Source organism: Heterocephalus glaber, unplaced genomic scaffold, assembly GCF_053883595.1.
Source record: "Heterocephalus glaber isolate CG9 unplaced genomic scaffold, H.glaber_assembly_v1.0 deba00001472, whole genome shotgun sequence".
Lineage (NCBI taxonomy): Eukaryota > Metazoa > Chordata > Mammalia > Rodentia > Bathyergidae > Heterocephalus > Heterocephalus glaber.
The window spans coordinates 24,407,329-24,423,449 of NW_028258315.1; the positions used below are offsets into that span (position 1 = coordinate 24,407,329).

Here is a 16,121-nt window from a genome sequence, read left to right on the forward strand (position 1 = left end):
GGCTCACTCCAAGACTGCAGCTCCCATTAAAAATTAAAAATAAATGTGTTATTGATTGGATAAAACAACACATTTTTAATTTTCCTGTTCTTTAGAGAGTTGGCAAAAAAATGCAACTTTCTTTAATCCGCCATACATGACTCCAAATGGCTCACATAAAGTAAGAGAATTGGGACCTCTTGGCCTCAGAGTCACCCTACTCATCAATCAGTCACCACTGGAAATGAAGAGAGATGCAGAGGACAATGTCTGGTCATGACATTATCTTGTTTTTCCCTCTCAGGCTTATCATGTGGTGTGTTTTCAGAGACTAACAGCCCAGCACCATTCTAATAGACTAGAGACATACCAGAGAAGAAAACTGACCAACTCTGTCCTTACAAGATTCCCATATTTTCAAGCCAAGGAGACTTTGCTCCTTTCCCTACTCACCTAATGGACACAGGAACTAAGGGGAATGTTGATAAACCTGGAAAAAGGGCCTCAGAGTGTCAGAGAAGGAAGCCCTGGGGAAGGTAAAGATGTGGGAGCCATTGGTCATGTTGTAAAAGGACACAGCTCCAGCTTCATAGTCCAGAACAACCCCCACCAGCAGGGGCTGCTCATGCAGCTCAAGGGCAGTGGGGGGAGAGGTCAGTGCTACATAGCCATTCTCTGTGCACAGCTGAATGGTCCAGAATCCAACTCTGGCTTCTGCTTCGTGTCTAGGCCTCTGTGCACAGTTGCCATGCAGACTCCCACATCCCAAGCTGTTCCTTCTCCAACATCCACTTTGAAGTAATGTCTTCCTGAGGTGAAGCCCTTTCTGCCCAGGAAGCAGGGAAAGGTGGTAGATCTCCTGGAGGAAAGCCCAGGATTCTGCTGGCTTCATCCAGGAGACACTTGTCTCTGATCCTCAGACAGAGGTAGGGCAAGATGAGCTTCGTATGGATCCCAAGTCACACTGACTGCAAAAATGTAAGTCAAGAAAACTAAATATATTTTTGATGCTGAGAACAGAATTTATCTTAAATAAAATCAACTTATTTTTAAATCCAAGAATGGTTTGGTTTTGGCCTGGGATTCTACCCAGGACTTTGGGCATGCTAGGCAAGTGCTCAGTCGCTGAGTTACATCCCAGTCCTTAAGATTTCTTAATAGTTATACGAACTAGCTCTACAGTGAAAATCATCATATCTGTTCCAGAGAAAGGTATGGAGAATCCAGAGAGCTAATTTTACCCAGCACTAAAATTCGTAGGACACAGTGATATCTTAACAAGTAGAGGTAATAATAATTTCAAAAATTCCATCATTATCATCATCCCATCTCAGTCATTCAGAGTTGCCGAGGACTAGCACTAACCAGAGTGAATATGGTTCCCATCCTGTCCAAAGCCCTTCCTCTCCCTTGTTGATCTCCAGGAATCAGGGAACAGAGGAGCCACAGGGAGTGCTCCTCCATCTCCATTGCATAACCACATACACGTGCAAGAAGAAACTGTGCACTAATCAGTATAAACCATAACAAACCAAGTTTTATGTACAGCTATCTGCATATTAATATATAACAGCATGTGTATTTTTAAAATATGTTTATAACATGTGCACTTCATGTTATATATGGCTATATTTATAATATATAAATTCAAAGCCCATTTTTTATATATTAACATATGCAGTATTTTTTGTATTGCATCTTATTATAATACATTACATCAAACATGCAATTTTCATATTACATATATCAATGTTTGGCTTGCTATACAATACATGTTATTATATTTTTTCTCTCTGTGTTTCTACATAAAAAACTGGCCAGACGGTTTCATCATCAGTTAGTCAATCTGTGGAACAAACATGTAATGTATATGTGCAACACTGGCAAGAGGTATGGAAAAGAAATATGTTTAGAAAAGTTTGATAAAACATGAACACAATTTCTATATGAGAAGGTGTGATGTAGAAGAAGTCTCCCCGTCCACACAGCAACTCTCTCCATCATCACAATTATGATCAAAACGTTCTCAGACTATGATGGCAGATAAGTTTTGTTACCTACCTTTATAATGTCAGTATACGAGCTATAACAACCCTCTCCTGAGAGCACACTGAAGAAATACTTGGCCATGTGGGTACCTGTGTGAAAGGAGCCAACGGGAGGCCTCTGGAACCGAGGGCAGGAAGAAGCTAGGGCCATACACCCTGCAACCCAAGGAGAATAAATCCTGCCAGGAACCTAAGAGGGCAAGGGTAGGTACCTTCCCTAGACCAGTGTTCGAATGCGAACACAGCCTGGCCACACCTTCACTGCAGCCTCCTGTGACCCTAAGCAGAGGGCCCTCAAACTGTGTTCACACTCTGGACTCATAAAGTCTGTAAGATAATGTAACTGTACTGTTTTAAGACACTAAACTTTGCTAATTAGTTGATAACAATAGATAATTAATATAACCAGCATATAACTTCAATTAAGGTCTAATTATGTAGGCAAGTTATCACAGTAAAACTTCCTATTTTCATAGATTTTATATTTTTAATTATGGAGAAAAAGTAGGTAGAAATCTAGCAATCACTGATAAATGGAGCAAAGGTGGCAAGTAGATGCTAGAACTAGTTTCTGTCATGATTCTGACATTTTCCTGTGCTGTATGAGGCAATTCCTTAAAATTTTTCAAACCATTGTCCATCATGCTCACCTATCTTTCTGCACTGTTCTCGGTATTGGAAATAGTCACAAGAAACATAACAGCAGACCTAATCTATGCTGGGGCCCGAATCCTACGCCAGACACTATGTTATCAGGACAATTTTGTGTAGTGGGAACTGTGAATACACTCATTTCTCAGACAGGGATACTGAAAGACAGGAACTGATGGGGGAGACGGGGCCACCACACTAGAGCTCAGGAGCTGGAAGCTTCCCACAGATAGCAGGAGGTAGTACTAACTCAGCATAGAGCACACAGGACAACGAGAATGAGGAAGCCCTGCACAAAATAATCACGGAACCTTTACTCCAGCCTACCCAAGACAGAGGTAAGTGGTTAAGGACCCTCCCCACACAGCACTGAGGGAGTCCTGATCTCTTATACCTTGATGGCACCTTAACATCGTCTTCACATCCAAGTAAAGCTCAGCAACATCACATGCAGTCCCTGTCTCCAAGGAAAAGGCTTCAGGTGTTTCCAGCTTCACAGCACAAGCCCTGGAAGAAGCAGAGGCAGAGCCTCAGTGGTCCTCTCCCTTCAGCTCTACCCACCCAGACCCTCCTTTCCTGTATTCACATGGGACTCACCTACTCAAGGTGTCTTTCACATCCTGTAGGGAACAAAAAAACAAAAGGTGAGGGTGTTAACATCAGCATTCTGTGGGCTGTGACATCGGAGTCCTCTGTCTATAAACACAACTCCCCAAGAAGGAAAGAGGGACCCAGCCGGAGACACTGCTGCAGCATCAGAAGCAATGATCCCACCCAGCTTCTGCCCACTCGGCAGGAGGCTGTGACCTCCCTGCAGAAGCCTGTGGGGAAGAGCAGTGGCCTTGGTGGAATCAGCCTGTGGCTACTGGGGATGTGGCAGGAGCTTTGCTCAGCCTCCCTCTGGCAAGACTGGCTCTCAGGGACCTGATGTCCTGCAGAGTGAGCCCTTGTAGAGATCATCTGTCACCACAGTTGTGTGTGGTGACTGCACAGGCAGCTCCTGAAATTGGGGCACCTAGAAGGTAGCAGCCCGTATCGAGGGGTGGTGGTGCTATGCCACCTTCACAACTAATCCCACTAGCGAGATGCCGAGTGCACAGCTCCAGTTATTTACCTTTGTACAGCTGTAAGAAAGCCCATGATTGCTCAGCAGCAAGGACTCTACCAGCAAATCAGGGAAAGGCCCTTCTTTGGGCTGCCCCACTGCCTCATCTGTCATCTAGAAAAGTATTTCAGGAAAGAACCTGCCTCAGATCTCTGCACATAGCCAAGGGGAAAATACCTAAAGCTAACCCTTGTCTCCATTTTCCCACTCTACATTCACCTACTTCAAACTAGTTTTTTTTCTTGTGCTGGGGATTGAATCCAAGGCCTTACTCAGGCTAGGCAAACTCTCTACCACTGACTGATATCCCCAGTATTTTCTCATAAATTTTAATTTCAGACAGAGTCTCTCTAAGTCATGCAGGATGGTCTTACCTTTGTAGTCCTCCTACCTGAGCTTCCCAAGTAGCTGGGTTTACAGAGTAGTGCACAATGCCTAAGTGCCCACACTAATGCTCATGTTGGAGTACAAGCAAATCGCTCATCTCCCCATGCTTCCTGACCATCCTCCTCCTAACAGCTCAGTGTCAGAATCCTCCTTTCCTTCTCCAAGTCCACAGTCTCACCTTCATCAGCTTATGGGCTGAACCCTGACACTTAGCCTCCAGTTCCAGGATGTGGCTCTTGAGCTCATTGCTCTTCTGCTGCATGTTGGCCTCACTCTCCCTCAGTCCCCTCAGCATCTTCTCTTCTTCTTTCTCCAGCCTCCAGAGATACAACTGCTCTTCTTCATGGAGAAAAGTCTGCAGATGCTTAAAGTCAGACTTGATTTTTTCTTTCTGGATCTCTATCTCCTGCTAGAGTTTAGAAAGTATTGTCAACAGTGTCAACAAACCAGGTGTCCATGCATAGATGATAGATAAACAAAATGTGGTATATAGGTAAAAGGGAGTACTGCTGAACCTTAAAAAGAATGAGAGTCTGAACCATGGTACCAGGCTAAACTTCAAAGACATTCTATTATGGGAAATGAGCCAGAATTAAGGAGACACATCATGTTCTTCTCACTTAAACTAGGTGCCTACAATAGTTAAGTTTGTGGAGTCAGAGAGCAAAATAGCAGCTACCAGGTGATAGGAGGAAGGGAGAATGGGATTTAGTGTTTAATGGGGGCCAAGTTTCACTTTGGAATATGACAGAGGTTCTGGAAATGGATGAGGCTTCAGAACAGTATGAAAGTACTTAATGCTACTAAGCTGCACACTTAAAATAGTGAGGGTACTCAATCTTATGTTTATTTTAACACACACACACACACACACAAAATATAGTCAGCTACAGTGACACAATTTTCCCATGGGTCACTAGAGCTGGAAGAATGTTCCAAGCTTCCTACAGACACTCAGATGTGGGAGAGATTAACCCTGACTCCTCTACAGTCACCAGATTAATTTTTTTCTTATAAAGCCAGATACAGGAGGACAATAGGAGTAGAAGATAATTCATTTGTGGAACTAGGATTAGTTTCAATTACTTTATCAATTACAAGGAGAGAACTATTTTTTATTTGGGATTTGAGAGCTATCTTTGAGTTTGAGGGAAAGCAAAACTGGTAAAAACTATCAGGAAGAGTGAGTTTAAGATAAGCTGTCTTGTAGGATAGTCCCAAATTCTTAGAGGAGAGAACACAGGTATATCAGGCTTGTGTTATGGCTAATGGACAATATTTATCCACTTTTCCAGGGTCATTGTAATCATCTCTATGTATAAAAGCCCAGATTAAGTGATACATGTTAATAGACTTAGCTTTTATTTAAATAAGTGTAGAATTGCAATTTCCAGGTGTGCTTTCTAAACTTATGCAGAATTTCAATACAGTAAGACCTCAACTTACAAACATTCGAGTTGTGAACTTTCATAGATAGGAACGAACTTATCTATGAACATTCATAGAGGCCAGAAAATTGCAGAAGTAGCTCACATGTCTGCCAGACATTTTCACAGTTATGCTGCTGTGTGCTTACTGTACAGCACAATAGTGTACAGTAGTACAGTGCTCAATCAAGCCCAGGATGTCTGGAAGCAAGAGGAAAAGCAGTGGTGAAGTGAAGGGAACTGCCGGGAAGTGCAAAGCAAAAACCATAGTAATGAAAGTGAAAATAATAGGGATTGGACTGAGGCGATAAAATAATAGATGCCAGTAAAAGTAAAAAAAGTTTATTTACACTTGTACTGTACTGTACCAGCATTTGAAGGTAAGTGTAAAAGTAAAAATAGTTTATTTACAGTATTTTGTGTGTTTGTTTTTTTATACTTTACATTGTACATTTGTCAAGGTGTATAAGTCTCACTTTGTCAGACTTACGAACAAATGCGACTTAGGAATGTTCTGGAATGGAACTCCTTGATTAATCAGGGACTTACTCTAATTACAATGCTGTTATAGAATGTCACTGACTTAGGATGAATTGGAAGTTTTGTGCAGGAGACCAGTGCATCTGTACCCCCTGTATTGATGGGCTTTCCTATGTGTCACTTATACTCGAGATCTTCCTCCTGCACAAGATCTCAGAAATAAGAGATGTAAGATTATTCTCTGGAAGCTCTGGTTAAACCTGTACACACAAAGGAGGCAGAAGATACAAAGTATCCTGAAAGAAGTAGTGGAACTCACTATCCAGTGAGACATGGACTGCCACCTAATGGATTACAAATATATTGCCACACAGAATGTATCTTATAATGTGGAGCCTTAGGAGCCATGGAAAGGGTCTGATAGCCTTCAGCCTGCAGGTCCAAATGTAGAGATTCTAGCAGCAGCTAAGATGCTCCTTATAATTCATGTTGGCTTTATTGGCCTCATGAATTTCATCTGTAGGGAGCTTGTTTTAGGAATGTTCTCAAAGGTTGTAAGGCTGATGATCAGACTCTATGCTCTCATTTTCAAGTATCTGGTCTGGTGCAGCAAGAATAAACCATTTTAGTGTTTTATCTCAATAATCCTCTATCCCTAAACACTAGGATGGCAAATAGTCAAGTTCTCTGAATCAGATTCTTACCTTCCATTCATTTATTTGTGTTGTTATGCACAGTTTTTGATTCATACATACATTCCTCTTGAAGTTGATTCAAATTTCTGGCAGCTTGCTCTAGCCTTTCCTAAAGGAAAAATTGGGTGATAAAAGTGTTTGAATTTGATTCATTAGACAACTAAGGGGACTATCAGCTCCCTAAGATGTTTTAAAATAACAGTGAATGTTTATTGAGTTTTTACCCTTTTTGAGGGAGCCTGCAGAGAGCTGTATGTGCAATGACATACTGACCTCTTCCCCTGCCCTGAACAGGTTAGTGGCTTTCGACACCCTTTCTCCACTATGGGAAAAAGTCACTCAGAAGGAATTGAGTAAGTTGCTCCGGCAGGGATAACTGCCCATTGGGCTGGGATTGCAATCTTCTCTGCTGACCATGACCTAGCTATGTCCCTCACCACACTGTGGCCAGAAAAATACTGCATACAGATACGATAATCATCTAAAACAAGATCTTACAGAATAATGTGCCAGAAACCATCTAAGTCCAGGGTATTTAGCACACATGGAACTTTGTGGGTATTTATGGATGAGTCAGAAAGACCAGGATGCCAGCTGACGTTATCTGAAACAGGTAATATAGACATGAGAGTTCTGACATAGTTTAAATAATAGCATCATGATATCAACTTTAAAGTATCCATTTCAAGTTTTTCTGGTAATTTTCAAAACTGTGTATCATATTTTCCTTGAAGTAATTTGAATTTGGTCATGGATATCAGAATTAGAAGAATTAGAATTAGAATAATTAGAATTAGAATTAGAAGAATTGCCCCCTGTCCTCTGTACAAGCACTTTCATGAATTCTGTAGTGCTTTCAGGAAAGGGCTCCACCTAACTGATTTAGCAAAAGCTTGCATTGCCCAGGGTATATGCCATGTGTCTTTCTAAGCTCTACATATTTTAATGTCCTTAAAGCTCACAATCCCCTGGATATATGTATTAGGAAAGGAGGTGGCTGTGTTATAACTACTTGCAAATGGGGAAACCCAGGAAGATATTAAATTACTTACTGCAGACTGTCCACCAAGCCAGACCTGAGATTTCAGCCTCAGGTACCTGCCTCTGAGGTTGACAACCATAACCCTCTGCTGCTTCTTTCCCTACTACTTGGTGGGAGAGAAACTCAAACAAGAACATCCCTGTTACAGGAATTAGCAGCTCCATGGAGTCTTAAGAGTGCCCCATATGCTGAATAGGGATCAGGACTGATGTGCCCTTAAGAAGGTTGTGGAGCCTTCATAGAAATCCAGGTCTGTGTCCTGAGAGAGAACCAGGAGCCACACTGAGCACAAGCTCCTGAGCTCTACGTGGGGCAGCAAGACTAAGCCAGTTCCTTCCTTTGGCCACCTCACAGTCCTACTTTACAAGCTCTCAGGAGCTGCCCAGACCTCTCCCTCCAGTCATCCTCCACACCCTTCATTTCCAAATCTGTGACTTTTCTTCTAGAATCTTGTTTGAAACTGCCCTGTTCCTCTCTTTTCCATAGAGGTAATCTACATTGTATTCCTTAATATTACTTTTTATATTAGGAGGGCCTGGGTTATTTTTTCAATGTCCTTGACTCATACTACCCAAATGAAAGTCTCTGGGGGCAGATGAGACTGTCTCCAAGACTGAGACTGGGGGTGACACTCCGGTCCTGGGGCCTGGCTTTTTTCCCCTTTCCTATCTGCCTGTCCTCTGTACATGCCCTGAGCCCCACGGTTGTGCCTATACTTGTGCAGGTCCCTCTGCTGGATGCCATGTGTCCTCAAGATTCCCAGGGATGCACCACTCTCTCTCCTCCTATACTTTCACCACCCAAGCCAGGGGCTGCAGGCAGTAACTTTGCTGCTGTGTCCTTTCTATTGAATTGTAGGATACCCACCGAACTAGAGCTTTTGTTCCTTCCATTTTTCAGATCCTACATCAGCAACTGTTACATTGTGGTTTCTCACAGTACACACAGTGTGAAGCAACAAAATATGCAAGTATTTGGTTGTATATGTGCCAGAGCAGGGGCAGTCCATGGTAACACAGAGAATGGAGGCAGGAGTCTGAGCATCCTGCTGAATGTCAGCATGGATATTTTGGACTTCATTCAGCAAAGATCTGTCACAAGCTATTCTTCAGAAGAATAACATGAAAAAAGTTGTGTTTCAGAGTTATCATCTTAGGCATCAAGGTCCTTATTCTCAGGTCTTATGAGCAGTATGGGCAGGTCCCTGCTGAGGCCCGGATGTACATTCACCTTGTAGCCCTGGTACAAGTCCTCCACCAGCACTGTGGCATGCCTTGGTGCTGTGGTCCCCACTCACAGCGCCAGCAGATGAGCTGGCCATCATCTTCACAGAAGAGCAGGAGCCGCTCCCCATGGGCCTCACACAGCAGCTCCTGCTCTGTCTTCTCCATCTCCTGGATGAGCTCAATGAGCCTTCCCAAGTAATGATTGTATACCCAGCTTCATTCTTTGAATGAGACACCACAGTGAGGACAGAGGAACACCTTAAACCATGGTTTCTCCTTACAAAAGGTCTGAATGCATAAGTAGTAGTAGCTGTGTCCACAGCGGATGTTGACTGGGTGTTCCATTAGGCTTGAGCACACAAAGCAGGTGGCAGTCTCTTTTAGCTTCTCAATCATAGTGGGTGAAGCCATGACTTTTCTTTAGAAACTCCAATGTTGGATCTGGAGGTGGTGATGAAGCACCCAGAATTTCCACAGGGATGGAAATGGCCTTTCCTGAGCTTGAGTGAAGGTGGTGGCTGCAACTGCCTTTCCTCAGGTCTTGCAGTCTTCATGCTGGAAAGAAGAGAAACAGATTTTAATTTAGAAGATGGATAAATAACTAGTTGTGTTGTCTAATATTCAGAAAGTATCATTTTGGCAATTTAAATTCAAATGAAATTTAAAATCCAATTTCTCAGTCTTGCTAGCCACATGTTGATTCCTTATTAGATCACATAGCTGATGTTTATAGAACAGCCCAGCCACAGTGTCACCAGCTCTGGGTCTGAGGGGTTCCCAGAGGCTGAAATAAGGAACCTATCCCACCCTCTTGAAATAAGTTTGTAGGTTCACTGAGTCCTAGCATAGAAAAAGAATTTTCAGCACACATCAGAAAGATCTATGAGTAGGGTTTATTAGACAGAGATTATAGGATGCACCCAAGAAGAGAATGAGGGTACTCAGAGATGTGAGATGCCTTACAAGCTGGAGTAGGGTGCATTTAAGGGGGTGTCTTCAAGGTAGGTGGTCTGGATGTGTGTTTTCACTGTCTGTCAGGTTACAGTACAAGCCATCTAAAGGTATTTGAAGTCCAGAAATGCTATTTAAAGTTGAGATATGTTGTTGCCAACATTGCTGCTTCCTGGGCTGGAGGGAAGGAAGATTTGCAGGTGAAAAGGACTGGGACAGTGCCTGGGAACTTACAGGCTATTGTAAAAGGACCTTTAGGGATTTAACACTATTATCTGTAGAGGGAGCATCACAAGCTAGGGTGACCTCCAGAAGCAGGGGGAAAAAAATTTGTCTTAAAGCTGTTTTTCTTAAAAGTACAATTTTAAAGCCTCAATTTTCTTGTCTCCTTTTAACCTATTCTTCTATTTTTTTTATCCTACCTCAATAGAACATTTAATCAGGGTAGGAAGTTCTCTTGGGCCAGGACTTAGAGAAATGGAGAAGCAAGTCAGGCTTCCTGACAAATGTTGCAGCAAGAGCCACAGCTCAGCGAGGGAGTGTGAAACTCCTTCCCATTCTAATAAGCATCAGAAACAACCAGCATCAGAATTTTATTTTAACTGATGGTAACACTCAGCTAATCGGGTGCTCTATGAAGGATTCCACTGACAGAGTCAAATTGGTCTTCCCCTTTACCCCAGTGCTGACCCACACAGATCACAGGCCAGTAGGGCTATAAAGTCTCAATGGAGATTCAACCAAGAAGGGATAAAAGAAACCAAGACATCCTGAAAAAAATTTTATTGTCTTTGTTCCCTCCCCTCCTTGGACTAAGGAGAAGAGAACTGGAAAGAAGATAAGAGAGGGGAGGTGGGCCCTGGGACCCAATTATTCCTAGGAACAGAGTTCTAGAGAACCAGGGAGCTTACTGTCTCTTCTTCAGGGGGCACAGCACAGGATACAGGAAAGATGAAAAGGAGATAAGGGGTCAGGACTCTGAGGAATCTGGGCCATGGACGCCCTCATGTCCACCACTGAGGATCTGACACCAGATGTTCTGGAGGAGCTACCAGAAGCCATGGCTGTGCCCTTGATTTCTCCAGAAGTGGTTCCCGTGACCCCATCCCTGTTCTCTCCAGACCTTCATTGCACCCCAGGGTTTAGGGGAGAGCAGCATGGGGGGAGGTTTGGATGGTGACTTACTTTCCAATGGCTATACCCAGGTTTAAAAACAGGAACTCTAATAGCCTTATACAAATCAGCAGCTCTAGTCTAAATAGGACCAGTCTCTTGGAGTCACATAGGATTTCTTCTGCAGGCTTCTATTCTTTGGTAGTCACTTCCTGCAGTGGTATACTAGAACCCTCTCTGCTGGGTGTTGGGCTCCTAGGACCAGGGCCTTGCCTTAAGACCATGGGTGTCCATTCTGAGCTTTGGTCACCTTATATTCTGGATCTTCTGAGAAGTGGTGTGGCTTCTGGTGAAAGTAAAAGCAGAGGAAAAGTGAGAGCTGTGAGCAGATTCTCGGGCATTTCCTGGGGTAGACAGCAGGTACTGTGCTGTCAGGAAACCCTCTCTCATCTTCCACCACACTCTCACATACACTAGTCCTGCTCCATTCTCCACCCAGAAGACCCTGGCCTGAGTCTGTCAGGAAGACACCCCCTACCTGTTGCCAGTCCTTTCAAGAGTTCCCACTTCCTGAAATGTAAGTGAAGTAACTCCCACGGAGTCAGTTCAGAAGTGAAAATACTGGGAGAGGTGGAGCCAGAGATTCAGGGCCAATGAGAGGCCTCTGTTTTGAAAGGAAGGGAAAACACAGGAAAGACAGCCTCCTTTATAGCAGGGAGGACAAGAAGACAGTAACAACCCAGGATAATCCCTGTGACTCAGCACAGGCCTGCAGGATGTAGGACAGGGAGCATATGAAAATGGAAGCAATAGAAGAGCTATACCTCTGGGCAAGAAAGCTGAGAGGAGATTTAGTGGGGAGAAGGTCACTAGAGGCTCCTGAAAGAGGCTCCTGGACTGAGTGTCTCACTGGGAAGAGATGGCCCAGGAGGCCCTTGAGCACCGTCCTTGGACTCCTTCAGGTTTCCTTCTCACTCAGCCCTCTCTAACCTGCTCACACCTGTGCCCCTCCCTCACTCACGGACCCCTTCCAAATAGCTCTATTTTCTTTCCAGGGCATGTCTCACTTGTTTATGTGGTTTAGTCTCTGCTTTTTCTATGAGCATAATGTTCCACAAGGGCAAAGTTCCATGAGAATATTGTTCACTGAAGGGTCCCAGATCTCTAAGACAGCTTCAGGAATAGTTACGTGGGATAAGTGAATGACTCTCTGACTTGCAATAAACATGTGTCTTAGGAGATGTGTTCACATCTGCCTAATGGTATGTGGTATGAGTGGTATGTGGCTGTGTGCTGATGTGTCCTTGATTGTACTTGCATGTATGTTGGAAAGGCAGATATGTTAACATGGCCAACATTATCAGAAAGTACTAGATGCATGGTAGTTGTTGATTTCCAGACTCCCTCTTCTCTTAGTCCTGCAGGATATAGTGATGGCCTGGACAGGAGCAGATGAAAATGAAAGCAATAGAAAAGCTGGACCTCTGGACAAGAAGGCTGAAAGGAGATTTAGTAACATCAAAGTGTGAGATAACCAGGAGGACAAACTTTCAGGATGATCAAACGGAGGATGCAAGAACCACTCAGAGGCTGGTGGAACAGCATAGGAATAAAGAGAATAACACTGGGTGGAAACTAACTGGAAGTATTCAGAATGACTGCCCTGGCAAATCACTTCCTCAGAGGAAGTCTCAGCATCCATTGGAAATAATTTGTACATCCATGTCATGAGATTATGGAAGGCAGTTTTTCAATCTACCTGACATGGATGAGTGATTCACTGACCCTGGCTCTAAGGTTGACCTGAGGTTGAGGGTGAATAGTTTCCCTGGGTGGGCCCAGAAGCAGTTAGTAAATAGTGCACCTAAAGGTAGTTAGATTTTATTGAACACTTGTTTCATGATAGGGCTATGCTGATATCATAATTTGTCAGTGTTCCTCTCCCAAATAAACACTGTGGAGATTAAAGTGTAATGAGTGATGAAAATTCACTAGAGATTTCAAAGGCCAATTTGAGCAGGTCACAGAAAAGATCAGTGTACTGGAAAATAGGTCAGGGAGATTCTCTACTGAGAAGAACAGGAAGTAGAAAGAAGAGAAAGCAGTAGAGGCTCAGGGATCTGTGGGCTACAATCAGCATATACCATCATGTGCACACTGGGATTCCAGAGGAACTGGAAGAGGAGGAGAAGAAGAGTATTTGAAGAAAGAGAGGCTGGAAGTTCTATAAATTTGTTTAACAGCACTAAACTACATTGAGGGAGCTCAATGAATTTCAGCTGGGAAAAACTCATAGAGATCCTTGCCTGGAAGTATCATAATCAGATGATCAGTGATAAAGAATCATGAAGACAAAAAGAAAGAGGCAACTATTTACATACAAATGATCCTTGAAATGACTAACAATGACCTCTCATCAGAAACTACAGAGATCAGGGGCCTTGAATGACATACTGAAATTTGTCAAAATGAAAAGTCAACCAAAAATTCTATATCCAGAAAAACTCTTTCTAAAATGAAGAAATTAACACATTCACTAATAAAAATGAGTCCATCATAATAAGTCTTACTCTATAAGAAACATTACAAAAAATGTTCCAGGCTGATATAAAAGGACACAAGACAGGAACCTGAATTCACAGGAAGAAATAAAAGTACCAGGAAAGACTGCTATTTAGGCAAATATAAAAGATGGCATAAATGTACTTTCAAATTCACAATTTTCTTTCCTGCTGTCTCCCTTAAAATATCACAAAATAAAATAGTTATAAATTTGTGTTCCTTGGCATGGAATGTATAAGGATATAATTTATATGATAATAACAGGGCAAAATAAGAGAGAGTGAATGGAACTATATTGCAGCAACAGTTTTAGATGTTACTAAAATTAAGTTAGTATTAATCCAAACTAATTCTTGTAAAATGTTAGTTGTTATCCTAAAAACAACCACTAGAAAAAAAAATCAGGAAAATGTGCCAAAAATAAATGAGAAAGTAATTAAAACAGTACATAAAAATATCTGTTTAACATAAAATAATGCAATAATGGAAAAAAACAGAAATGACATAAATATATACATACATATCTGATGTAGATCATGCTTTATCAGGAATATGTTAAATGTAGGTACATTGAAAAAGAGGAATATTGGCAGGATGAATAACCTAACCCTAACATATCTACAGAACACTTTACCCAGCAAGAACAGAATACACACCTGCAAGTATCTCAGGTGCACAGGGAACCCTCTCCAGGCCAGACTACTTATGAGGCCATGAAAGAAGTCTTCGTAGCTTTGGAAGGATCAGTGCTGTAGAGCATATAAGGAATGAAGATGACAAAAGGAAAAATAGAAAATTTAAATATAGAGAAATTAAGCAACATACTTCCAACTAATCAATCAATCAATGGCCCAAAGGAAAAAAAAGCACAAGGAAAATTAGAAAACAATTCAAGATGAAGAAAAATGAAAACACAAGATGCAAAAATTTATGAGACACAATTCGACATCAGTATTAAGATGGAAATTCATATCTGCAAGTGTCTACATCAGGAACAAAAACCAAACTCAAATCTGAAACCTGGATGAGGTGGCTCATGCCTGTCATCCCAATACTCTGGAGGCTGAAACAGGAGGAGTGTAATTTGGGGCCCAGCCTGGGCTACATAGAGAATTCAAGGGCAGCTTGTATATAGAATGAGACCCCTGTCTCCAAAAAAATCTCAACTCAACTCATCTCAATTCAACTCATCCAAATACTAGCATTCATTGTCTTTCATGTGCTCTAGGTTTACTCTGTTCTCAGTATAAGTTGCCTTTATTCTTTCTGTCTCTCTAGGTAGAATGAGACATCACACATCCCCGCCCTAAATGGAAATATTCATGAGGACAAGCCAGCACATTCCTCTAAGAGTGAAGTAGGTGAAGAAAATTTACAATGGGGAGGTAAGGGATGATTAGCTACCTAAGAAAACAACTAAGTCAGTCAAGGGCATCCTGAAATATTCACACCCAGAGGTATAGCCAGTTTGAGTTAAAGGCCTGTGGAAAACAGCAGATGTAAGAACATTATGATCTCCCTTCTTTGCCTTAAAAATAGGGTATATAGGGCCAGGGATTTAGCTCAGCGGTGCTGCTGCCTGCCTGGCAAATGCAAGGTCCTGAGTTTGACCCAAAAAGAAAAAAAAAAGGGTATATAATTCCCACAAGAGAACTTCCTTTGCCTACAGCAGGAGAAAAAATAATATTCTTAACACCAAAGACCCAAAGTCAGAGAGAATTGTGCTATAAACAGAATGCATTTAGAGTAATTCTAATCATCCTTCGGCCTCCTCACATTTTAGTTCCTTTTCCACAGTGGCCTCTTTCTGTTCAACGTAGCACAAAAGCATTCTGGTTTTGCAATGCTTAGAGTCTTCATTTCCTCAGGGTTACATATGATATGAATCTGTTTTGACAGAGTTCAGGAAACGCCCTCCAAAATGTGCCACATGGGCATACTGACTATTTCACGCTAAACACCCATGAGGAGCAGCAGACATAGGGAGGGACAAATCCTGCATGGGACCACGAAGAGGAAAAGGAGACCTAGCACAGGATAGAAAGGAATGGAAGGCTAGCTTGGGAGGATGTCGTGATGCTAAGGAGTCCACTGTGCTGATTCCCCTTTTCACCCCATCAGAGCAGTGAGCAAATCATAAATCACCCACTAGGAGCTAAAAATATTACAGGTCAGGAGGCCATAGACTCCAGGAGGGTTGAGGAAAGAAGAGAAAGATTCTCTCATCAGAGCTGTGACCTGGTCCTCTGCAGGCCTCCTGCTCCAACACAGCCTGTGCTGGGATCAAAGGGAGTTTTCTGGGTTATTAATATGTCCCTTGTTTGCTGCTTTGAAAGAGGCTGTTTTTCCTATGTTTTTCCTCCCTTTAACAACACAAGCACCCTCATTGGTCCTGATTCATTAGCCCCACCTACCTCAGGAGTTTTACTTCTGAATTTACTTGCAAGTTTACTTT

General features: G+C 42.5%; 1 pseudogene; it reads right to left on the minus strand.

Annotated features, from left to right (window-relative positions):
- Positions 1 to 424: 424 nt before the first annotated feature.
- Positions 425 to 11,701, minus strand: LOC101710557 (E3 ubiquitin-protein ligase TRIM38-like; annotated as a pseudogene).
- Between the last annotated feature and the right edge of the window lie 4,420 nt (positions 11,702 to 16,121).